At 39.4% G+C, this 27,980-nt stretch overlaps 1 long non-coding RNA gene and 1 pseudogene across 1 annotated transcript in view; one reads left to right on the forward strand and one right to left on the reverse strand.

Annotated features, from left to right (window-relative positions):
• Positions 1–3,036: 3,036 nt before the first annotated feature.
• Positions 3,037–27,980, forward strand: part of LOC133653211 (uncharacterized) — a 30,066-nt gene continuing 5,122 nt past the window's right edge. Inside the window, exons 1-2 of the long non-coding RNA XR_009826686.1 lie at positions 3,037–3,106; positions 8,733–8,847. This is a non-coding gene — a long non-coding RNA (uncharacterized LOC133653211). The remainder of the gene's footprint in view (positions 3,107–8,732; positions 8,848–27,980) is intronic.
• LOC133653210 (serine/threonine-protein kinase SBK1-like) lies at positions 15,616–27,964 on the reverse strand (annotated as a pseudogene).

Raw genomic sequence — 27,980 nt, forward strand, 5'->3', positions numbered from 1 at the left:
TATTATAGTTTTGCAATACAGTATATAATAACATAATAGGCATGATCAGATAATATGTGATGAGGTGGCGACTTGTCCAGGGTGCACTCTGCCTTCCGCCCGAATGCAGCTGAGATAGGCTCCAGCACCCCCTGCGACCCCGAACGGGGCAAGCGGTAGAAAATGGATGGATGGATGGATCAGATAATATTAAAGTTTAAAATATGCATTTTTTTGTCTGGCAAAATTGAAAGAAAGAATGCATTTAGTAAAAATTAAATTAAATTAAATAAGTGTTTTATTGAAACCAATTTTTTCCAGGCTTTCGCGGGCCACGTAAAATTATGTGGCGGGCCAGAACTGGACCCCTGGCCTTGAGTTTGACACCCCGTGCTTAAAAACAAGGACGATGTTGTATTTAACAGGTATATTTAATATTTGTGGCCGCGGTAGCATTACACACGATTTGAACAGTAACACTGTGTTTAAATATTTAATCAAGTGATTTCTTTGGCGTACCACTAGATGGAGCCCCCGTACCAGTACCGCAGTTTGAGAATCACTGTTCTAGACCAGTGGTCCCCAACCACCGGACCGATTGGTACCGAGCCGCGCAGGAAATAAAAAAATAAAAAAATTAAAAAAATAAAAAAAAATAAAATGTTTTTATTTTTTTATTTTTTTATTTTTATTAAATCAACATAAAAAACACAATATATAAATTATATATCAATATAGATCAATACAGTATGCAGGGATACAGTCCGTAAGCACACATGATTGTATTTCTTTATGAAAAAAAAAAAAAAATAAAATAAATAAATACCCCCCCCCCCCACCATTAAAAATAAGTTGTTTGAAAAATCAAGATTAATGATTGTGATTAATCTGATTAAAAATGTCAGCCGTTTGACAGCACTAACACCAATAACTATATACACTTTTGCATCAAACAGTATGAAAAAGTGCCACACAACTTTAGCTTGGTACTGTATATGCATTTGTTGTGTGTTAACTCTAATAGTGGTTCTCAAACTGTGGTACGTAGGCTCCATTTCGTGGCTTGCCAAAGAATGTGTTTTATTTTTTTCCTATATTCAAAATGCGGCCAAAAGTATGAAATGTGCTTGCTAAATAAAACACGTGCTTTGTTTTTAATGAATACTTGGGCCTACTATGCTACTGTATTTTAATGTTGGTCATTATGGTGGTACTTGGAGAGCCAAGTTTTTCCTGAGTTGGTACTTGGAGAATAACGTGTGAGGACCACTGGTCTAGACAATATTGATAATATTGGATAAACTGAAAAGAGGAAAATCTCCTTTGAATGTAATTAACCACTTGTTGCTAGGCAGAATGGGAAGTTTACAAGGAGATATAGCATCAGCGAGGGCTGGGCCATAAAACAATAATAAATATCATGATAGATACATAATTGATAACAAAAAAAAATAAAATAGAAAAAAGGCCGTTAGGGCTGGGCGATAAAAAGAGAGAATATATATCATTACAGACACATAGATATAAAAAAATGGGGGAAAAAAATGGAAGAAGGCTGGGCGATAAAACAATTGCAATATATATGGCAAAAGACATAAAATCGATATCAATAAAAACATTTTAAAAAACATTCTGAAAAAATCCCCGTAGGGCTGGACAATAAAATGTTACCAATATATATTGCAAAATAAATAAAATCAAAATCAGTTCAAAAAAATAAAAATGTTCTGAAAAAATCCCCATAGGGCTGGGCCATAAAACAAAAATATATATCATGATAGACACATACTTGATAACAAATGAATTGAAAGAAATTAAAATTAAAAAAAAGGCCGATAGGGTGTTTGCGATAAAACGATATCAATATAAACTGCAAAAGACATCAAATCGAAGTCAATCGGATGGAAATCATGCCCTCATTTTAATTGAGTTCATCCAATGAGTCATTTTTTGGAGTGTGTGAATGTTGTCTGTCTATTTGTGTTGGCCCTGCGATGAGGTGGCGACTTGTCCAGGGTGAACCCCGCCTTCCGCCCGAATGCAGCTGAGATAGGCTCCAGCACCCGCCGCCACCTCAAAAGGGACAAGCGGTAGAAAATGGATGCATGGATGGTATTTTGCATCATTTTAAAGTGCATTGGGAGGTAGTGCATTATTGAAAAATACTAATTATTCAGCTTAAATTTTGTGCTTTAGTTGTTTGTTTGTTTTTTACATTTCAGCATCTATATATTTGAACTGAGTTTACATTCTTAAAGGCACAACAAAGAGTTGAAATAGAAGATTCTGGGTCCAATGAGCACGTTTTGTTTAAAATGGAGACATTTTATTTTCCATTTTCAGCACCGCATCTGTTTCTCCTTTTCTTTGTAGCATTTCTGCGCCACAAAGTCTGTTTTTTTGTGTCCAGTCAAGCAAGGAAACTAATGCAGAAAGTCATCATGTACTCGACAGACTGCACACAGCAGCCAAAATAAACAACAAAAGATGTGAGTGTATAAATCAATCTAACACATATTCATGAAAGACACATCTGCAAAGTATATCAATATTTGAGAAATGTCTTAGAATAGTTATATCAATTAGATCTAAATTGCATAAATCATCCAAAAAGTTTAAATTAATTTTCATTAATATTATACTGTTTGGATTGTGGCTAAAGTAGATATTAATACTTGTATGTTTCTGCCATCTAGTGGACAAAATTTGATACTACAGTGCTTAACTGTGAGTTGCATTGACAGAAGATAAATGTCTTTAATTTTTATTTGTGGTTATCTTAGTCAACATGTATATAATAATAATAATAATAATAATAACGCTAAAAATTACATTGACATCACTGAACACAATTTTGACCCCAGTGCTGTTTTTCAGAGGATTGGGAATAATGATCACTTGTTTCACCCTTAAAATAAAACCTACAAAACATTTTTAACATTTTCCTCTAATCGTAATCCTAATATAAACAGATGCACTTTTATTTGGATCGGAAAATATTGCTTTTATGTCGAAACTGGCTATGTATAGCCAAACTACACGTCCCAGAATGCATTGCGAGTTTTTGCCAGCGAACTCCTAAAGTGTTGTACCCTTTTAGTTTGTTTGTTGACATGTCCAGTCTCTCGTAAGTAGCTTTTGTAATCCACCTCAAAAGTTGTTTTTAATGACATGGATAAGTGGTGCAAATTGGTGATTGGAAACAATTGTTGTAGGTGTATATTTGGTCTCCTAATTGTGTTGCGAGTTCGCCAGCAGGCATTAGCTTAAACGCTAGCAGCTACTAACTTAAACTGCTAATCACAAGTCATATGTAAATACTGTGTTAATTGTACTTGTTTTATTATATATAGTTATGTGCACATTATTGTTTTGAAGTATTATTATTATTATTATAATTTTTTACCTATATTTATAATATGCAACATTTACATATATACCAAGAAATAATAATGATCAAAACAAGTACAGAAACAGTACAAAAACACTACAAAACAACGACATGGGGTTGTAAACTCAATAAAGCAATTAAAATAGAATGCAAAATATAGACTTAGACTTAGACTTCCTTTTATTGTCATTCAAATTTTAACTTTACAGCACAGATAAGAATGACATTTTGTTGCATCAGTTCGTTGTAGTGCAGGATAAAAGCGCAATACGGTGCATATATAAATAAATACAAAAACATAATAATTTATGTCTACTAGGGTACTGTTCTGAAATCAAAGCTATGTGTAGATGTTGGATTGATAAAACAAACCAAAAAAAATTACTATTTAAATTATTAATTGTTTCTGATTATACCCCCAAAATAGATATATAGATAGATAGTACTTTATTGATTCCTTCAGGAGAGTTCCCTCAGGAAAATTAAAATAAAAATTCCAGCAGCAGTGTACAGAATTGAGATCGAATTTGGGGGTATAAATGGAAATAAAATACAAAATATAACAATAACAATAAAAATAAAAAGCAACAATAAGAAAAAGAATATATCAGTAAAAATAAGAATATAACAAGAGCAACTAGGCAGTAGTGACCATGTTATGAAAATATATTGCACTGTTATTGCAGATAGTTTATGATAGTATATGTGAGCCAATACTGTACTGTACATTTTTATCTGTGATTTTCTTGTTTTTCCAACAGTTAAGTCAATAATATAGTATAGTAGTTTTTCTATCTACACTTGATAAATAACGTGAATGTGATTTTTAGTTGTTTTATATATTTTATTTATATCACTTGTGAATATCCTAATTGATGGCAATCAATTTTATTTTATTTGTATTTTATTTTTTTACACAGCATACCTTAACATGGTCCCTTTTCTCCTTCGTAATGTTCTTTTAGAAAATCTGTAGCTGGCCAATAATATTTAAACCATTCAATTAAAATAACCCTTAATTAATCAGACCGTGTGCATGTCTCGCACTAATCGACATTTGAGATGCAAAATGCGGCTTGTCCCTCATATTTGTGTTAATTATCTGGCTGGCTAATTCTAATTGTTCACTGGTTGTCTGACAGTGGTAATTGTAACACTAATTAAAAAACATTAATCACCGTCTCTTCATTTGACTTGAAGAAGATAGGTTTAAGCTTCGGATGAATGTAAGTAAGAATATTTTCAGAGCACAAGTGGTTCTTATTTCAATCAAGATTCAAGATGCTTTATTATTGTCCATTCTTTAACATGTACAAGACACATAAGAACGGAAATTACATTTTCGGCACAGTCCCACTAAGAGCAGACAAATGTTACAAGGGGGACAAGATGGGACCGCCAACGGATCAGCCACTTACTCCTTAAAAAAGGTGGGAAAAAGGTGACATTGGGAAAGGGGGAAGAGTAAAAAAAAGTATCAGTCTAAGGCTGGACCCTCGGGAGGGGTCCAGACTGAGTCCAAGGAAAAAACCTCACATAGCATAGCACACATAAACATGATACATGTAATCACAACAACTCGCAACAGAGGGGGGGGATTTGGGGCCCTGGAGGCCGGCTGCCGCTATAAAGCGCTACTCAGCCGTCCACAACCCCGAAGAGGAATTAAGCAGTGGTGAAGGCGTTGATTGGGGGAGGGGCGGGTGCGTGCATGTATGCCCAATTAACTTGGGTGAGATGTTGAAATGTTTTTGTGGACTGGGGCCGATCTCAAAGTTCGACACCAGGTGTTATTGAAAAAAAAGAAGGTCAAAAGCGTCCATCGTTGAGGAGTCCTCGGGGGAGTTTTTCAGAACAGCCTGATCCTGATAGCCTCAAGGCCATTCGAGGGAGTCAAATCGTAGATTAAGATGTTGTTTTCTTCGAGCAGTCAAAACAATGACATTCCTGCTCTATGTCCGTGCTGGCTCTCTCAAATTCAATTTAATTCTTCCTTCTCAGCAAGCTTCTCCATGATGAGATCCCTTTTGCGATTCAAATCAGAAATCGCCACAGTCTGTGTTCCCACAGCCCGACCCAATCCTTCCATTGCGATGAACAACCGTTGGGCCCCTTGAGTGGCTGCCATCGTCTTCCGAATTTGACGATACACCGGAGCAATGCCCAGCCCAATCAGCAGGTGCCCCGCGATCACGGTTCCAAATAGGTAGATGTCTTCCACGTCCTCGATGGAAAGGACTGAGAGGCACATGATTCTCCATTTGTCCCAGGAGTCTCTCACGTACCCCGCAGCAATGGTTCCATCAGGGCAGCCAGGCTCCCCCGAACCTCTTTTCCTTGTCGAAAAGACTTTGTCAATTGCGTCGAGAGTCCAGCTGACCATATCCATGTTTGATGTTTAGACAATTTAAACAATATTTCATATAGCAGCAAATGTAAGGTAAATAAATATGTTCCAGTGTCAAACCTTTAATAACTGTACAGTTAAGTTGTTAACCATTCTATAATTAGGGATATCTACCAAATGTGGTACTGTTATGGATACCGAACAAATTCAGTCGATACTACTGGGTACTAATTCACGCTAGGGCTGCAACTAACGATTAATTTGATAATCGATTAATCTGTCGATTATTACTTCGATTAATCGATTAATAATCGGATAAAAGAGACAAACTACATTTCTATCCTTTCCAGTATTTTATTGAAAAAAAACAGCATACTGGCACCATACTTATTTTGATTATTGTTTCTCAGCTGTTTGTACATGTTGCAGTTTATAAATAAAGGTTTATTTAAATATTTTTTAAAAAACAATTTTTAAATTTTTTTTTAAAGCCTCTGCACATGCGCATAGCATAGATCCAACGAATCAATGACTAAATTAATCGTCAACTATTTTTATAATCGATTTTAATCGATTTAATCGATTAGTTGTTGCAGCCCTAATTCACGCATAATCAAACAGTATCATCTTTTGATACCTTTGTTGCCGCGTTTTGAATAGCTTCCTCCCGGTAATGTTGCAATTTAATGCCGACAAAGCAAGCATGCCTGTTAGCTTTAATTTTAAGTGCTTTCTAACGACAAAGCAAGTATGCCTGTTAGAAAGCACTTAAAATAGCTAAGCTTTCTAAAATGTGTACAGTAAGTGATGTTTTATTATGTTTGCTGGCTCTCATGAAGTCTGCAGTGAGTAATAATCAGGGATGTAGTGGGGGAAAGAAGCAAACGTAGTGATGCGTTTTTTAAAGGAATGCGCCGCGTATGCTTAAAATGATCAAAATACGTAAATATTAAATGTTATTATTAATGTGCCTGTTACTACATTACATACATACGTGCATCATGCATATAAAACCCTAATGAAAGTGTTTGGATATTTTTTAAGGGCAGAATAGAGCGGCTCCCAGAGGCTCCTTTGTACGCAGACTTTTGATCAAATGTATTTAATATTTAGAATGCATAAGAAAAAAATATGTCCGTTGTCATGTCTTTCGTAATGATTGTGAACGATAGGCAAAATTCCCCAAAAAAGTGCAGTTCCCCTTTAACTGCAGTCCTTTTACAATTCATTCATGTGTGTTCTAATTTCAGGTTTCATTTTGGTGAGAAATATGGAAAAATATGAATCCAAATTTTTTCTTTACACTCTTAACTCACTGAGGACATTTTTGTCCTGGCGGTATTTAACTTTGCTAAAATTATTATACAGCGTGTCATTTATATGTGAAACAATTTGACTTTTTTTTTTTTTTCGGTCTGAACATTAAAAAAAAACATTCCATTCAGATTAACAAGTTATTGCCAAAATTTACATGAAAATACAAAAGAGTCCACAATGTACTGTAAGTAGGGATGATGTTCGAAACCGGTTCTCCCGGTTGTTCGATAAGAAAAGAACCGATTCCATGGACTTGAATCCCTTTTTGAGAACCGGTTCCCGTTATCGAGGCCACTATAGTAAAGAAAACGAGTTGGTCCTTTATTCGAATCCCTGGGAACAAATCCTAAATGGGCAATGTTATGCCCATTTGATTGTAGACTCTTACTGACACCTTGTAGAGATATGAAAATACTACACGTCAATAGTTTGGGCATTTCCGGGTTGGCGAGTCAGTTAAGTTCATGAGACAATTGAGAAGTAGACAAGTTGTGTTAGCTCTTACAAGCCTTGGAAAAGATACGTCTGTAAGTAAACTGTTTAACTTGTTTATGTAACTCAATATTAAGGTGGAAAGTGATTAAATTTGATACTAAAATGTTTATTGAAAAACAATTTTTGTGCACTGTTTCAATGGATGTTTTGAGGACTTAAAACGGCTGCCAGTTGTGTATTTCCACCATCGAAATAGTTTCAACACTCAGAAGTATTTGTTTGATGATAATACTGTATATTTGTGTGAAGCTAATATTTACATATTGTGTATTAAATTTCAGTATGTTAATTGAACCACATAGCTTATACATTTGTCATTGTGTGTATTTCAGTTTAAAAAAAATAAAAATAACAGTCCAGTGCAAGACAAAAGTAACGATAGGAAAAGACAAAGCAAGTTTAACAACAATAAAGAGCCTAAATGGATTAATCTGCTTTGGAACTTTATTAGACGTCTTGGATTGTTTGTTAGCTGTCTGCCTGTGTGTGTAGTTAGTATGTTCCAATAGCAGCAGAAGTGCACTTTTTGGAGAGCTGTATTATTTTCAGTTTTGTGCCCAAGGGACTGATTTTATTTAACACTATATTATTATTAATACACCTATAGTGATCACAGAGACAGGTTGTTTTTGTGTTACTGTATATATTTGTTTTTCTGAAAAATCCCACTTAATATACTTAGGGTAACAACAGTCAATATTTATTTATTTAATTTTTTTAGGGGGGGGTAACAGTCAATATTTATTTATTTATTTTATTTTATTTTTTTCTTATAAAATAAAAGTGAGCTTTTGTTAAACCAAATATTGTGTTTTTTTCCATATACTACAACCTATCTGGATTCGATAAGAGAATCGATTCGATAAGAGGATTCGATAATGGGCTCGAACTCGATAATTTCTTATCAAACATCATCCATAACTGTAAGGGTTAAAAAAGATAAAAAAAAGGAGACATTTCTAGGCATATAAAATAAATACAATTGTACAAATATACATGACATTGAAACAAATACAAGTAAAATCAGTATTTGTGATACTTTGTGATACATATTTAACTTATCCTCTTTTTCTACCCATCAAAAGGGCCACTGTATTATTTCTATTACTTTCTCTCGTAGTAGCACAACCTTTCAGAGAAATGTCACATTGAAGTGTGGATAAATAACACCAGTCCCTGCAACTCTTAACTATTCACACGCAGTTTGCCAAGAAGTGCGCCACAGCAATGCTCTTGATGGTGTCATCAATCCTAAACAACTTAAAGGAAGTGCGGAACTTGGCCAGAGTGAGAGATTTACACAAGCATGTGACAGAAGGTTAGTATCTGTTTACTGTGTATGTAACATGTCTGACATGGTGTTAAAAGAGCCACATAATCCACTTGCACTCCTAAGGAAATAGTCGTATTATTATTACTAAAACCAACATTTAATGCATAAAAAAGACATTTATTTACCCCCTCCAGGAGGATATTTGTCTGTTACTTAGCAAAATAACAAAGAAAGTGATGGGGGATTTTCATAACATTTTTAGGAAATGTCCGAAATTGGATAAGGAAGAGGTCATTATATTTTAGGACGTTACCTTATGTTTACGTTACGAGCTTCAACTTCTGTGTGTGTATGCTTGCGGACCCGCCTCCACCCACAGAGACAACAATATTTGGAGACTAGCAAGAGGCTTCACTCATTCTGTTATGAATAACTCAAAAGGTTTTTATTTTATTTTATGTAATATACCGTATTTATCGGACTATAAGGCGCACTTAAAATCCTTTAATTTTCTCAAAACTCAACAGTGCGCCTTATTACCCGGTGCGCCTAATGTACGCAATAATTTTGGTTGTGCTTACCGACCTCAAAGCTATTTTATTTGGTACACGGTGAAATTATGAGTGTGACCAGTAGATGGCACTCACACATTAGAGATACGTGTAGACTGCAATATGATGGCAGTCACACATAAGAGATACACGGAGACTGCAATATGACTCAAGTAAACAACACCAACATTTTATATGTTCCATTGAAAATATAGAACATTACACGCGGCGCTGAAAAATCCATCAAAATGTTTTAGTACGACTTTGGTAAACTATGAAGCCACACCGCTTGATGGATTGTACTGTGCTTCAACAGTGTATCATTATGCTGTGTGTATAAGGTAAGACATATTATTTGGCGTTTTGTTTCGCAACATTATGCAAAAGCAACTTTTCTTACCTTCTGGTAACTGCTGATCTGTATTTGGGATCTGCATAAGTCCTGAAAATTTGGTAGTCGATTACCTTGTTTTTTTTCTCTATCTTCTTGTTATGGGACATTCATCCTCCTTTGTTGCTATTTTCTAATATAAAGTAGTGTAAAGTTCATACTTATATCTGTCAGTAAACTCGCCATTAAAAACCGCTAAAACATACCGGTGTAGTGAGTTTACATTATTCACCCAAGGAATTTTAGTTATTAGACAGTTCCGGTCGGATGGTTTTTCACGGGGTGCATTTCCGGCGTTGTTATTGCACTAGTGAGCCACGGATGAGGAGATGCTGCTCCGTTATTGATTGAAGTAAATTCTGAACAGTTAGCTCCATCTTTTGACACTTCTTCCACTCGTAATTTGTCCTTTGGCAATTGCTCAGATGTTAAGTATTCAACTGTAGTGTATTTGACATCCAGCACATTATTTATAGGGACAGAGAAGAAGAGATGACAGAAGTTCTACAGCATTGCTTGCTTTGACAGGAGCGGTACCAACTGACATCACAAATACACTACATACATGCGTACACCCAATGGGACTCATTTGTGAGCAATGATATGTAAACATCACGCTAGGACTTACTGTTTATCTGCCCACTAACTGCCAGATATGAGTGTAGGATTAAGGCTGCTATGTGTCCAAAATAGATTGGCATTTCTTAATTGCTGCATTAGTTACTTTTTTTTTTTTTTGTTACCTGAGAGACGATATGGTTCATTCAAGCCGATAGCTGCAAGAAAGGTCCCCATTGTGGAGATTTTCCATAACAAACAGCAAGCATGTCATCGTTACTATTATGAATAGTACTCCCATGTGACCATTGATGGTCTACAATTGGGTGTGTGATCTTGTGTACAGTAACATTTGACTGACTTGACAGTGATTTAGCAGCGCCATGGCAACAAGATACAAAAATAACTTACTTTTCTCTTTGCTTAATTCGCAGATTAAGTCGCGACAACAAAGTTAGTACTTTTCATCATAATTTCCATCTAACAAGTGATAAATCCAATATTATTCTCGTAAAGTTTCTTGTTACTGCAACTTTTTTGTGAAATGGCTCTTCATTTATTGTAGGTGTTGCATAAAATGTATTTATCAATATTTGATCTTGTAATCTCTATTTTGGTCAATTCATTCCACTTTTTCTCATGAAATTCCAAATGTATTTATAATATTTTGTGTATCTTCTTGGAAAATTACACACAAATATATTTTTGCATAAAATATATTTTTTTTAAAAATAAAAAAATCAATTTGGACTTTGTCCCCCTAAAATGTAAACCTTATTTCCATTCCTACTTTATCCAGACAGTTCTTACTTAATTTTTATGAAACTATAACTTCCAAATTCCAAATTAATTCTGGTAATTGTGTACTGTTTAGCAAAAAAAAAAGGAACAATTATGAATTCATATTTTATCATTAAAAATGTTTTGTTTTAAAATTACAATTTATTATAAAATTACTTCACTCTCATAAAATTAAGATTTTTCTCACCATTGCAGCCATCTTTTTTAAAAAAAATAATTCAACTTATTGTGCAGCTGAGATAGGCTCCAGCACCCCCCGCGACCCCAAAAGGGACACTCGGGAGAAAATTATTCTCATTACATAATTTTCATAAAATAAGATATTCCCATAAAATTGAAAAATGTCTCTCAATATTTATCCTTCAATTGCTTGAGATTTTTATTCCTATAAATTTATTCTTGTAAAAATGACAGATTTTTTGAATACAGATACAAAATTTGATTTGAAAATACAAAATTATTTTTTCCTAATTATTGTACTTATGGCCTAATTCTTATAAAAATAGACAAATGTAAATATTTCAACATTCTTTTGCTAATATTTTTACTCTCTCATTAGAAGTATTTTTCCAATATTTAAAAACATTTAATCTCTAATATATATATATATATATATATATATATATATATATATATATATATATATATATATATATATATATATATATATACACTACCGTTCAAAAGTTTGGGGTCACATTGAAATGTCCTTATTTTTGAAGGAAAAGCACTGTACTTTTCAATGAAGATAACTTTAAACTAGTCTTAACTTTAAAGAAATACACTCTATACATTGCTAATGTGGTAAATGACTATTCTAGCTGCAAATGTCTGCTTTTTGGTGCAATATCTACATAGGTGTATAGAGGCCCATTTCCAGCAACTATCACTCCAGTGTTCTAATGGTACAATGTGTTTGCTCATTGGCTCAGAAGGCTAATTGATGATTAGAAAAGCCTTGTGCAGTCATGTTCACACATCTGAAAACAGTTTAGCTCGTTACAGAAGCTACAAAACTGACCTTTTTTTGAGCAGATTGAGTTTCTGGAGCATCACATTTGTGGGGTCAATTAAACGCTCAAAATGGCCAGAAAAAGAGAACTTTCGTCTGAAACTCGACAGTCTATTCTTGTTCTTTGAAATGAAGGCTATTCCACAAAATTGTTTGGGTGACCCCAAACTTTTGAACGGTAGTGTATATATATATATATATATATATATATATTTTATTTGTATTTTTTATTTTTTATTGTATTTTTTTATTTTATTATTATTATTATTATTATTTTTTTTTTAATTTAAATTTAATTTATTTATTTATTCTTCTAAATCCAAGTATACTTTTCTTCAAATAACTATGTACAATTTCGAACTTATTCTTGTAAAAGTACTACTAAGTTTTTGTAAAATGTCAACTTTTTCTTGTAGAACAAATCCACGTTCATATTATTTCTACTTTATTCTCAAAATGACCTTGGTATTATAATCTCATAGTATTGTATCCTGTCATTGTAGGGCTCTCCACCTTGTACACAGTTATCATTATACAGTACATATCAAAAGTACACACAGGCTTTGCAGTTGGAGTTACATTGGCTTCATCTGTGTTTGTTTGACAAGCCGGGACTGTGCACTCTGGTTAAGGGCTGAGCAGAAAGATGACCATGTGAATGTAATCCCCCAAGTGCAATGCATGGCATGAGCCCCGTGTCCCATGCAGGACATCCGTTAACTCGCACAGCAGCTGGAATTGAATACCAAGAGATTATTCAATAGAAAGGCAGCACGGAAAGAGTCATGTGATATCGGCCCAAGAGAGTGGATGCAAAGATCAGGAATGATAATTGAAATGGGGGAGTAATAAAAATATATTTATATATGCACCTGCTCTCATAGCATGTGATGTAATGGGTGACAAGAGCACTACAATACAACAGCAACACATGTGTACAACTAAAACTACAGGTCTAGAAACCTACTAAGTAAAAGAAAAACAAAACGTCACTAACCCTTGACTTAAAACCCCCAGTTTTGCATAAATAAATACAATGTCTTCTCAGCAATGGATCACATTCAAAGTGTTGTGAAGTAAAATACAAACTTTAAATAGTCCAACTACTCATTAGCACTAACAATAGTGAATATAATTCATTACTATCATTCTCTGATGATTATAACTGGTGTTTTTGATGCAAAAAAAAATGAAAAGCTTAGATTTTTTTTTTGACCAGTTGCATTTTAGCACAATGACACACAGAAGTTTGTGATGGATCAAATTAATCTAGACACATGGGCACATAAAATACCAACACGTTTATGTATGCACATCCTAAACAAAGAGTGTAGTGTTGGTGCCAGGCTGTTGTTAGGTAAACAGAATACAGTTGAAGAAAGTTTACATGCTACGGGGCTTTGCTTTGCTTATTTATTACACGACTGATATATTTCTGGCCCAGCCACCACTCTATGAATCAGCTTGAAAGTACACAAAGGTGTGACGACCGGGTGCGGGTGTTCGTCTCTCAGGGATGCAGATCGGGCTTCGGACACAGCTTGCAGGTAAGCAATGATTTATTAAAGCATAAATCAGACAGTAACGAATAAACACGTGCTCATAGCACTAAAAGTACAAAACAAAGGAGCTGGCGTGGGAGCTAGAGTAAAACACTAAACAGAGCCTTTAGCGTGGAAGCTAGCAGGTTACCAGAGCCTTTAGCGTGGAAGCTACAAGGTTACAGAACAGGAACAGAAGTCGTCAACTGTCGTGCGAACACAAACTACGATGCAACACAGACTGAATGAAAAGGCAGGCTTATATAATGAAGACAATGATGAAAAACAGGTGCACGTCGGGAACACCCGCGGCAGGTGAGAGTAATCAGTTGCTATGGTAACAAACTCAGGTGCATAAACAGATACTAAAAAGGAGTCCAAGACTAGCAGGAAAACACAAATGACTAGAAAACGTAAACCGAAATATGATCCGGGCAGCGGATCATAACACAAAGGTAGACCTTTACGAGGATGAAAAAGAAACTTGGTAGTGTTCGGGTTGTTGTGGACATCTACATCTTTCATGTTAAATGATATCCATCCATCCATCCATTTTCTACCGCTTAATCCCTTCGGGGTCGCGGGGGGCGCTGGAGCCTATCTCAGCTACAATCGGGCGGAAGGCGGGGTACACCCTGGACAAGTCGCCACCTCATCACAGGGCCAACACAGATAGACAGACAACATTCACACTCACATTCACACACTAGGTCCAATTTAGTGTTGCCAATCAACCTATCCCCAGGTGCATGTCTTTGGAGGTGGGAGGAAGCCGGAGTACCCGGAGGGAACCCACGCAGTCACGGGGAGAACATGCAAACTCCACACAGAAAGATCCAGAGCCCGGGATTGAACGCAGGACTGCTCAGGACCTTCGTATTGTGAGGCAGACGCACTAACCCCTCTGCCACCGTGCTGCCCGTTAAATGATATTATAACCTTAAACCTAATCTAACTTTGAAAATGTAACTTTACACCCCTGGCCTAAAACCATACTCAATAGCCATAACGGTAACTCTAAACCTAACCTAAGGCCCAAAGCTAAAGCTAAACCCAATCCTAAACCTTAACTCTAACCCAGCCAACCCTAGCCGTAATCTTTCTATAATTTTAAACTTTGGAACCCTATCCCTTTTTATCAAATTGAACCTAGTTACCCTAAAACCACATTATAAAACCTAACTTTAAACCCTAACTGTAATCTGAACAGAATACATTTTTTCTAACCTATATCTTTTCACTCCAATCCCAAACACAATCACTAATTTAACCATAAAACCCTAACATAACATTTCTCCCAACTGTAACTCTGAACTCTAACCCTGACTCGAACAAAACCCAACCCAAAACCATCCATCCATCCATTTTCTACCGCTTGTCCCTTTTCGGGGTGTACTCCCAAATTTTAACACCAACCCCTGCTTTAACGGTTAACCCTTAAACCAAACCCTAACTATGAAATTTTACCTTAACTTTGAGGTTAAACTATAACCTTAAATTGACTATAATACTGACTCTTAAACCAAATCATAACATTAAATCTGACATAACCTTAAAACCTAACTCAATCCTAACCCCATACTTGCCAACCTTGAGACCTCCAATATTGGGAGGTGGGGGGGGGGGACGTGGTTGGGGGCGTGGTTATTTACCGCTAGAATTCACCAACTCGAGTATTTCATATATATATATATATATATATATATATATATATATATATATATATATATATATATATATATATATATATATATATATATAATATATATGTATGTATGAAATACTTGACTTTCAGTGAATTCTAGCTATATATATATATTTATTTTATTTACATAAAAGAAATACTTGAATTATCTATCCATTAGATGGCAGTATTGTTTAACTTCTCTGTTCATGACTGAGAAATCATTTCGGCCACCGTGTTCAATGGAGAAGTCTGTTCTACATATTTACAGGCAACATACACCTTCCCCTTGCAACTGTCCTGGATGAACTGAAATTCTTGTTTCCATTCGTTTTGGAACTTGCAAGTGTATTTATATTGTGGGAAAGCGGACGTGAGAATAGGCTGTCCCCACTCAGTCTCAGGTCCGCATTGAGCTGGAGGGGGCGTGGCATCCAGCTCCGGCTGAATACCGGGAGTTTGTCGGGAGAAAATCTCTGCCGGGAAGTTGTCGGGAGAGGCGCTGAATAACGGGATTCTCCCGCTAAAAACGGGAGGGTTGGCAAGTATGCCTAACTCTAAAACCTAACCTGTGACTTCTGTCAATTACTTCAACCTAATTTAAGTCCAATGGCACAAACCTATGATACACATATCAAATTACAACACACATTCGAATAATGTAAAGCCCAAAGAAGAAATGCATTTGTTTTTAGATCATTCAATCAATATATTTTCTTGAACAATTTCAAGTCATGATATAGCATGGTCACTCTGCGTGATTTCCACGAATGTTACAATGAAATTGCAGGCTGTTATAAGTATTGGGGTATTAGATCTTATTTTATGTCCAAGCTTATTATTTATTTTCTACTGTCTGCAGCTGCTCCATCCCATGTTCCTTTTTAAGCCAAGCCTTCTCTACATATTGTCTCACCTCCCCAACGGTAGACCTCTTTTCTGCATCCAGAGCCAGGAGCTTGCCAAACAACTCCATGGCTTCTGGGGTGAACCTTTCCAAAGTGGTGGAATGTCATCCTCTGTGTTGGCGCTGTCTCCCAGTTTGGACCAGTCAGCAAACTCCTGGTAGGAGTCATCTGAATCCATGCAACGGTCCCATGGGAAGTAGCCTGTGAGGATGCAGAATATAACCACACCGAAGGCCCATGTGTCCAGACTTGGTTCCACACTCAGCGGAGGAGCAGTGACTTCTTTCTGCCCTCCAGTAGAGCAACAGTGCAAAGCTCAGGTGACATGTAAGGTAGGGTTCCTGTAATGAAGCTGATAAGAGTGCCTGTTTTCTGGGCCAGACCAAAGTCTGCCAGCTTGACCTGGCTGCACTGATGATCCAGCAGGAGGATGTTCTCAGGCTTCACGTCTCGGTGGACCAGGCCCCGGCTATGGATGAACTCCAAAGCGCTAGCAATCTGGAGGACGCAACGTTTAACGGACGACTCAGGAATACCCACCTTAAACAGACAGAGGAGTTTAAATAAGTTGATAACTACACATTAGATAGACGACAAGCCTGCTTTTTTACGTGAACTGGCCTTACCTTAGGCTGAATGACAGCAAACAGGTCCCTCCCAATAACGAGCTCCTGGGCGAAGCAGTAGTGATCGTTAGACTGAAAGGCAATGCCAAAGAGGCCCACGATGCAGGGGTGGCAATGCAGATGCAAGGAGATGCAGTATTCTCGCAGGAAGCCCTTTAGCTTTGTTGAGGTCTTGGGCATCACTTTCAAGGCCATAGGAGTCCCTGTGGAGCATTTATACCTCATGTCAACTAAATAAAAAATACAGAATCAGTGTTCACACTAGGGTTGTACGGTATACCGATACTTGTATAGTATCGCGGTACTGATTAATCAAAAACGGTACTATACTCCAGTGTTTTTCAACCACTGTGCCGCGACCGTGAGATACAGTCTGGTGTGCCGTGGGAGATTATCTAGTTTCACCTATTTGGGTGAAAAATATTTTTTGCAAACCAGTAATTATAGTCTGCAAATGATGTGTTGTTGTTGAGTGTCGGTGCTGTCTAGAGCTCGGCAGAGTAACCGTGTAATACTCTTCCATATCAGTAGGTGGCAGCCGGTAGCTAATTGTTTTGTATATGTCGGAAACAGCGCGCAGGTAAAAAAGTATCTTGTAGGAGTGTAGGCAGAGAAACGACGGAGATTTATTCCTCTTTGGAGAGCCAAGTAACACTCCGTTTATTTTCAGAGAGAACAACACAACAACCAAACTGTCGCACAGGTAATTACGTCAGCACCACAGAGGTGTGTCTCAACACTTCAAAGTAAAAGCACCTATGCACCTATGCAAGTAAACATGGGCTAGAACGCAGTGAATTATAACCGTAATAATTAATAAGTGTCCTGTGTGTGTATATCCACCACACACGTCCCCCCAGAATTCACAAGAACTGGCCCAGTGAAACGACCAGGGACCCGAATGACCGCCCAAAGCGATTCCGAAGCTCCTGGGCAGGTGGAGGGGGGTGAAGCGGGAGGGTGACAGCCGGCTGCTGACGGCGAGCAGACGTCGGTTGGCAGTGTGGGGGTCGACCGCGACGTGGTGCCTGAGCCACCTCAACTGAACGGCCCAAATCCAGGTGGGCTGGCTTCAGCCGGTCCACTGAGACGCGATCCAGTCTGCCCCCAATGTCAATGACAAATGTCTTATCCCCAGCCTCCACAACCCGATAAGGACCGTCGTATGGTGTTGCAAGGGCCCCCTATGGGCATCGTGGCGGATGAACACGTACCCCGCTGCTCGCAGGTCAGGGGGAATGTGCACCTGGGGCAAGCAGTGGTGCGAGGTCGGGACTGGTAGGAAGGTACGGGCAGTGTCCATGAGGCTTCGCCGCTGGTCAGAAGCAGACCAGGGGACTGTAGTGCGGGGTATAAATTCACCTGGGACTCTGAGGGTCTGGCCATAAACTAACTCCGCTGAGGAAGACAGGAGGTCCTCTTTAGGCGCAGTTCTAATCCCCAGCATCACCCACGGGAGCTTGTCGACCCAGCCGTCGTCTGTGAGAGAAGCCTTAAGGGCGGCCTTCATGTCCCTGTGGAAAACGTTCACACATGCCGTTTGCTTGAGGGTGGTATGCTGTAGTGCGGTGGAGTGAGACACCCAACTGACAGGCAACAGTATTCCAGAGCTCGGAAGTAAACTGGGGGCCACGATCAGACGAAAGGTCCGATGGGGCACCATACCGGCGACCCAGGTACCAATGAAGGCCCGGGCCACATCAGCTGATGTCGTTGCCGACAGTGGGACAACCTCCGGCCAACGGGTGGTCCGGTCCACCATAGTCAGAAGGTGAGTAAATCCCCTGGAGGGAGGAAGGGGTCCTACCAGGTCAACGTTGACATGGTCAAAACGTCTTTCGGGAACTGCAAACTGCTCCAACGGGGCCTTAACATGGCGATGGATCTTAGCGCGTTGGCATGCCACACAGGTCCTGACCCAGTCGCGAATGTCCTTCTTGAGGCCATGCCAGACAAACTTTGCTGCCACGAGACGCTGTGACGGCTTGCTGCCTGGGTGCGAGAGGCCATGTATGGCGTCGAAAACTTGCCGTCTCCAGACCTGCGGCACCACAGGACGGGGCAGGTCCAGAGATACGTCGCAGAGCAGCGTTGTGCTGGCATCGCCGAACGGGACGTCCGCCAACTGGAGGCCAGTGACCGCTGTTCTGTACGCCTGAATGTCGGGGTCCGAAACTTGGTCCACAGCCATTCGGGCATAGTCTATTCCAAGGTGGACAGCACCAATGACCACACGGGAGAGGCAGTCAGCCACGGGATTGTCTTTTCCTGACACATGTTTAATGTCCGTGGTAAATTCAGAAATAAAAGCTAGGTGGCGCTGTTGCCTGGCAGACCATGGTTCCGACACCTTGGCCATGGCGAAGGTCAAAGGCTTGTGATCCACAAAGGCAGTGAACGGACGGGCTTCCAGCAGGAAACGGAAATGACGGATGGCTAAATACAGGGCGAGGAGTTCACGGTCAAAAGTGCTATATTTCTGCTCACTGGACCTAAGTTGGCGGCTGAAAAAAGCGAGAGGTTGCCAAACACTATTGACCAACTGCTGGAGAACAGCACCAACAGCATAGTCTGAGGCGTCCGTGGTCAGAGCAACAGGGGCGTCAGGCACCGGGTGAGCCAGCATAGTTGCGTCCGCGAGTGCATCCTTTGTAGCAGAGAAAGCTGCCAACATGTCCGTGGACCAAGAAAGGGCATGCTTAGAAGTTTTTTTACCCTTGAGAGCGCTGTATAGGGGGCGCATAAGGTCGGCAGCCCGAGGCACAAAACGGTGGTAAAAATTGACCATGCCGCAGAACTCTTGTAGAGCCTTGACAGTGTGAGGCTGCGGAAGCCCCAACACTGCCTCCACCTTTGACGGCAGAGGAATCGCCCCTGCTGTAGTGATGTGGTGGCCCAGGAAATCCATGGAAGACAGTCCAAACTGGCATTTCGCTGGGTTGATGATCAAGCCGTGCTGCTGGAGACGACTGAAGAGAAGACGCAGGTGTGATAGGTGCTCTGCCTCAGACGTGCTGGCCACTAGGATATCGTCCAGGTAGACAAAAACGAATGACAAGTCACGCAGCACCGTGTCCATCAATCGCTGAAAGGTCTGGGCAGCATTTTTTAGTCCGAATGGCATCCGTAGAAACTCAAAAAGCCCGAATGGGGTAATCACCGCTGTTTTGGGAATGTCCTGAGGCTGAACTGGTACCTGGTGATAGCCCCGGACGAGGTCCACTTTAGAAAAAATAGACGCACCCGCCAGGTGGGCAGAAAAGTCATGGATGTGTGGAATAGGGTACCGGTCCGGCGTAGTGACAGCATTAAGGCGTCGGTAGTCGCCGCACGGGCGCCAACCACCATTGGGCTTTGGCACCAGGTGAAGGGGGGAGGCCCAGGGACTGTTCGACCGGCGGACGATGCCAAGGCGTTCCATGGCGTCGAACTCAGCTCTTGCGATACTGAGCTTGTGTGGGTCAAGGCGCCGGGCTTTGGCGTGCACAGGCGGGCCATTGGTGGAGATGTAGTGCGACACACCATGTTTGGCGGAGGTGGAGGAGAAGGTAGGTGCGGTGATGTCTGAGAACTCCTTGAGGAGGTGAGAAAAGTCATCAGCGGGCGAGAGGGCACTGGACAGCTTCGTCGGGGCAGTGTCACTGTGTTCACAGGGAAATGAGCCGAATGTTTCAGCGTGGACGAGGCGGCGGTTCCTCACATCCACTAGAAGCTTGTTGGCAAACAAGAAATCAGCACCCAACAGGGGAGTGGACACCTTTGCTGACACAAAATCCCAGGTAAAACGCTGACCAGCAAAACTCACTGTCACAGTGCGTGTGCCAAAGGTGTGGATTGTGCTGCCATTTGCGGCCAGAAGGGGGGGGCCACACGGCCCTGCTCGAATGTCTGTGGCTGATGCTGGCAGCGCACTCATATGGGCACCTGTGTCACAAAGAAAGCGACGACCGGAGAGGGAGTCAGTAATAAACAGCAAGCCGCTGGTACGGCCGTCACCCACGGCTGCTAATAGGTGGCGGCCGGTGCGTTTCCCGACGCACTGAATGTACAGGGGGGAAGGCATTTCTTGGCTTTGTTGCCAAACTTGGCGTGGTAGAAACACAATCCTCCTGACTGCTTTGCACGTCGGGGCACAGTAGTGGTGCAGAGATGGAGTATGGCTGTGCATATGGTCATCACTGGTGGCAGTAGACGTGGAAGGGGCGTGGCTGCAAAACATTTCTTCCCAGCTGAGAAAAATTTGTCCGCCTCCCTGGCCAACTGGCGAAAATCCGTATAGATGAATTCGCAAGTGCCAAACGCACCTGTTCTGGAAGCTGCTGCAGGAATAGTTCTTTGAAAAGAAAACACGGCTGATGGTCTCCCAGCAGAGCCAGCATGTGATCCATCAGCTCAGAAGGCTTACTGTCGCCGAGACCGGGAAGTGAGAGGAGTTGGCGCGCACGTTCGGATTCAGAAAGTCCAAAAGTCTCCAGTAGATGCGCCTTCAGAGCGGCGTATTTGTTGCGTGCAGGAGGACGTTCTAGCAGACTCACCACTCTCCCCGCAGTCGAGCTTGTAAGGGACGCCACCACATGATAAAACTTTGTTTCGTCCGCCGTAATGTCTTTGATGGCGAATTGAGCCTCCGCCTGTGCGAACCACGCAATTGCGTTCCCTTCCCAAAAGTCGGGCAACTTTAGTGTAGCAGACATGTTCAGTAAACTCTGGAAACGTCCAAGAGTAAAAAGGGGTCACCAATGTAGGAGTGTAGGCAGAGAACGACGGAGATTTATTCCTCTTTGGAGAGCCAAGTAACACTCCGTTTATTTTCAGAGAGAACAACACAACAACAAACTGTCGCACAGGTAATTACGTCAGCACCACAGAGGTGTGTCTCAACACTTCAAAGTAAAAGCACCTATGCACCTATGCAAGTAAACATGGGCTAGAACGCAGTGAATTATAACCGTAATAATTAATAAGTGTCCTGTGTGTGTATATCCACCACAATCTAATGCTTAAACCAAAAATAAACAAAAGGGGAGTGCCCCTAAGAAAAGGCATTGAAGCTTAGGGAAGGCTATGCAAGAATGAAACTAAAACTGAACTGGCTACAAAGTAAAGAAAAACAGAATGCTGGACGACAGCAAAGACTTACTGTGGAGCAAAGACGGCGTCCACAACGTACATCCGAACATGACATGACAATCAACAATGTCCCCACAAAGAAGGATAAAAACAACTGAAATATTCTTGATTGCTAAAACAAAGTAGATGCGGGAAATATCGCTCAAAGGAAGACACGAAACTGCTACAGGAAAATACCAAAAAAAGAGAAAAAGCCTCCAAAATGGGAGTGCAAGACAAGAACTAAAACACTACACACATGAAAACAGAAAAAAAAACTCCAAATAAGTCAGGGTGTGATGTGACAGGTGGTGACAGTACACCTACTTTGAGACAAGAGCTATAGTGATGATGCTTGGTTGTGGTTTAAAGTCATATCCAACAATTGCGACAACGACTTTTTACTGTCAACTGAGTTTCGTTTTTTAAAGATTTCTGCTGGTGGTGTGCCTCCGCATTTTTTCAACCCAAAAAATGTGCCTTGGCTCAAAAAAGGTTGAAAAACACTGCTATACTCTGTTTGAAAAGTACCGGTTCCCAATTTTTTTCCCCCTTTTTTTTTTTTAACGGGCATGACGCTGCGCCGTCACGTCATGACATTGCTGGGTTTACGAGCAGAGGAGCGTGTTCGGCAGCGCACAATCACGGCGTACTTACAAGCAGAGAAGGTGTGTAGACAGAAAAGGGAGAATGTAAGCATTTTCGTCTAAAAACTGACGATGGTGAAGCTATAACACTGAAACGCCTTCAGGAAGAGGTGCTTTAAGACATGGCTAGCAGCTAACATCCATCCGGAGTCGGCAGTGTTTTAGCTACTTCTATATCACTAATCCTCGCCTCCATGGCGACGAATGAAGTATGTTTCTTACAAGTATCATCCCTGCAGGACGAGGAATAGCTAAACATGCTTCACTACACACCGTAGCTCACCGGCGTCACCGCTAACAAAAGCTAGCGTGCTATGGGTGGATCTACACCTGACATCCACTGTAATGATACCAAGTACAAGAGCGTATCCAGTTGATACTACTATGATTACATCTATATTTTTTATCGTCACAAAATCTTTTTTCCTTTATTTTTAAACTCATATTATGTTTATAAACTCAGGAAATACGTCCCTGGACACATGAGGACTTTGAATATGACCTATGTATTATCCTGTAACTACTTGGTATCGGATTGATACCTAAATTTGTGGTATCATCCAAAACTAATGTAAAATATCCAAACTACAGAAGAATAAGTGATTATTACATTTTAACAGAAGCGTAGATAGAACATGTTAAAACAGAAAATAACCAGATATTGACAGTAAATGAACAAGTGGATTAATAATCCATTTTTACAGCTTGTCCTTTATAATTTTGACGATATAATTGAATGGAAAATGACACAATATGTTACTGCATACGTCAGCAGCCAAATTAGGAGCCTTTGTTTGCTTGCTTACTACTAAAAAAAAGTTGTCTAGTATGTTCACTATTTTATTTCAGACCAAAATTGTTCTTCGATTGCAATAATAAACATATGTTTAATGTACCGTAAGATTTTTCTGTTAAAATAAAGCCAATAATGCAATTTTTTGTGTTCCCCTTTATTTAGAAAAGTATCAAAGTATCAAAACACATTTTGGTACCGGTACAACCCTAGTTCATACAGATTCCGTTTAGCTCTCATTAGTCCCCAGAACAAGAAAATCTTAGCCATAACCCTAAAATTAATTCTAGCTCTACACTGACCTTAAATACTAACCGTAAACCATGAATGTAAGGTAAGGCCCCGCCTAACCCCCAACTCTAAACCTAACCCTAACTTTATCTTACCCTACCCTACCTCTAAATTATTCCTTCTCAAATAGTGGGGCGGGTGGGGGGTGGCACGGGGCGATGCCAGGGGTAGAAGACGAGGAAAGACAGGCGTGTTGTTTCCTTTAATGTTAATAAGCTCGCAATGTTGTACAGAGGTATAATTCTAACAATTTTATAGACAAAATATACTATTTGTAGTCGCGGTGTGAAATATTTTCTTCTTGCTCGGGCAGGCGTAACAGAAAATATTTTGAGAAGCACTGCTCCAAACCATTACCCGCAAACACTACCTCGGTCCTTAACCTTAAGTCCTAAGTCTTAAATCTTGATTCTAAAACCTAACAATAAACTTAAGTACGACCCTAACCCTACTTCTAAACCCTGATAAACAATTTACAATGTATATTTTCAGTTGATGTCAAGTCAAAACATAGGTTTACCTCTGAAACGATGTGTGACCAGCAGCACTTTGCCATACTTTCCTCGCCCGATCTCCTTGATGACATTGAAGTGTTCCTGGATCTCCAGCTGACCGAGGCTCTGGGCCGTCAGCTCAATCAGCTCGTCGATCAGGCTGCCGTCAGCCAGGCCTAACTCAATCATTGAGAGCCCTGCTTAGGAACATGGAAGAAAACAAATATTACAGCAGGTAAATACATTTTTTAACATCATATTTTACAGCTAAGTCATTTTTATTCCTAACGGCCTGGGTATAAGAATAAAAATGACATAATTCTTAGAATAACTAACGGACTTAATTGGATTTTACAGCTATTTGGTCATTTATTCATCAGAAAACGCTTTCTAAAAATACCCTTAAACACATTTTTTTACAAATTTAAGCGAATTACTTCTCCTGCGAAATGTAGCTATTTGTGTGAAGTCAACCATTTCAGAATTCAACTTCAAAGTTTACTGGAAATTAGGGCTGCAACTAACAATTAATGTGATAATCGATTAATCTGTTGATTATTACTTCGATTAATCGATCAATAATCGGATAAAAGAGACGAACTACATTTCTATCCTTTCCAGTATTTTATTGAAAAAAAACAGCATCCTGGCACCATACTTATTTTGATTATTGTTTCTCAGCTGTTTGTACATGTTGCAGTTTATAAATAAAGGTTTATAAAAAAAATTTAAATATTTAAAAAAAAATTTAATCGCGCATAGCATAGATCCAACGAATCGATGACTAAATTAATCGCCAACTATTTTTATAATCGATTTTAACCAATTTAATCGATTAGTTGTTGCAGCCCTACTGAAATACTGTATGCTTATTATGCTTAGAACTGAAAGGATCTGAAACCTATCGCAGTTTTTTTCATAGTTTGGCCGGGGGTGCGACTTATACTCAGGAGCGACTTATGTGTGAAATTATTAACACATTACCGTAAAATATCAAATAACATTATTAGCTCATTCACGTAAGAGACTAGACCGGGGTCGGCAACCCGCGGCTCTAGAGCCGCATGCGGCTCTTTAGCGCCGTCCTAGTGGCTCTCTGGAAATTTTTCAAAAATGTATGAAGAATGGAAAATGATGAGGGGAAAAAAAATCAATTTTTTGTTTTAGTATGGTTTCTGTAGGAGGACAAACATGACACAAACCTCCTTAATTATTATAAATCACACTGTTTATATTAAACATGCTTCACTGATTCGAGTATTTGGCGAGCGCCGTGTTTTCCTACTTATTTTGGCGGTCCTTGAACTCACCGTATAGTTTGTTTACATGTATAACTTTCTCCGACTTTCTAGGCCGTGTTTTATGCCACTTCTTTTTCCGTCTCATTTTGTCCACCACACTTTTAACGTTGTACATGAGTACACAAAGATGAGTTTTGTATTGTTATTGACTTGTGTGGAGTGCTAATCAGACATATTTGGTCACTGCATGACCGCAAGCTAATCGATGCTAACATGCTATCTAGGCTAGCTATATGTACATATTGCATCATTATGCCTCATTTGTAGGTATATTTGCGGTCATTTAGTTTCCTTTAAGTCCTCTTAATTCAATTTATATCTCATGACACACTATCTGTATGTAATATGGCTTTTAATTTGTTGCGGCTCCAGACAGATTTGTTTTTGTATTTTTGGTCCAATATGGCTCTTTCAACATTGTGGGTTGCCGACCCCTGGACTAGACGTATAAGATTTCATGGGATTTAGCGATTAGGAATGACAGATTGTTTGGTAAATGTATAGCATGTTCTATAATAATAATAATAATACCTGGGATTTATATAGCGCTTTTCTAGATACCCAAAGTCGCTTTACACGTGTAGGGGGGGGGGGGGGGGGGATTAAAACAACTTTATTAGGAAAAGAAACTAAGAAAAGAAAAATATATATAATAATAATAAACACCAAGGGCAGGGTCAGTTTGGAAAGGCTAATGTGAAGAGGTGAGTTTTTAGGGTGGTTTTGAAGGTAGGGAGGGAGGGGGCTTCTCTGATGTGCCTGGGGAGAGCGTTCCAGAGAGAGGGGGCAGCCACGGAGAAGGCCCTGTCGCCCCAGGTTCGGCGCCTGGTCTTGGGGACCTCCAGGAGGCCAGCATCACTAGATCTATATGTTATAGTTATTTGAATGACTCTTACCATAATATAATATAATATAATAATAATGTAACATACCAGGCACGTTCTCAGTTGATTATTTATGCCTCATATAATGTACACTTATTCAGCCTGTTGTTCACTATTCTTTATTTATTTTAAATTGCCTTTCAAATGTCTATTCTTGGTGTTGGCTTTTATCAAATACATTTCCCCAAAAAATGCGACTTATACTCCAGTGCGACTTATATATGTTTTTTTCCCTTCTTTATTATGCATTTTCGGCCGGTGCGACTTATACTCAGGAGCGACTTATGTGTGAAATTATTAACACATTACCGTAAAATATCAAATAATATCATTTAGCTCATTCACGTAAGAGACTAGACGTATAAGATTTCATGGATTTAGCGATTAGGAGTGACAGATTGTTTGGTAAACGTATAGCATGTTCTATATGTTATAGTTATTTGAATGACTCTTACCATAATATGTTACGTTAACATACCAGGCACGTTCTCAGTTGGTTATTTATGCCTCATATAACGTACACTTATTCAGCCTGTTGTTCACTATTCTTTATTTATTTTAAATTGCCTTTCAAATGTCCATTCTTGGTGTTGGGTTTTATCAAATACACTTCCCCAAAAAGTGTGACTTATACACTACCGTTCAAAAGTTTGGGGTCACATTGAAATGTCTTATTTTTGAAGGAAAAGCACTGTACTTTTCAATGAAGATAACTTTAAACTAGTCTTAACTTTAAAGAAATACACTCTATAAATTGCTAATGTGGTAAATGACTATTCTAGCTGCAAATGTCTGGTTTTTGGTGCAATATCTACATAGGTGTATAGAGGCCCATTTCCAGCAACTATCACTCCAGTGTTCTAAGGGTACAATGTGTTTGCTCATTGGCTCAGAAGGCTAATTGATGATTAGAAAAGCCTTGTGCAATCATGTTCACACATCTGAAAACAGTTTAGCTCGTTACAGAAGCTACAAAACTGACCTTCCTTTGAGCAGATTGAGTTTCTGGAGCATCACATTTGTGGGGTCAATTAAATGCTCAAAATGGCCAGAAAAAGAGAACTTTCATCTGAAACTCGACAGTCTGTTCTTGTTCTTAGAAATGAAGGCTATTCCACAAAATTGTTTGGGTGACCCCAAACTTTTGAACGGTAGTGTATATGTTTTTTTTCCTTCTTTATTATGCATTTTCGGCCGGTGCGACTTATACTCCGGAGCGACTTATACTCCGAAAAATACGGTGCATGACAATTATCGATGCTAAAATGTCAAAACATTACTTGTAATATACAGCATGTGGCTCTACATAATTGTATGTTTAATATGTCCTACGGAGAAATTGAAAGAGGGGGCCAAAAAAACCCATCAAAGCTAAAAATCTAAATGAACGACTTATTGTCCGCTGTCTTTAACTGTACTCTTAATAAAAAAGTCCCAGTAAAATCTTACCTTAGAGAGAGCACTTTAAACACCTTGTAGCAGAAAGAGTAGAGTGAAGCAGATGGTGTCCGTGCAGTATGTACTTCACATCCACGACTGCTTCTTGGATGAACATACCCAGTGGACCCGAGCGCTTTCCCCCTGCCC

This window comes from Entelurus aequoreus, linkage group LG07 (genome assembly GCF_033978785.1).
Source record: "Entelurus aequoreus isolate RoL-2023_Sb linkage group LG07, RoL_Eaeq_v1.1, whole genome shotgun sequence".
Lineage (NCBI taxonomy): Eukaryota > Metazoa > Chordata > Actinopteri > Syngnathiformes > Syngnathidae > Entelurus > Entelurus aequoreus.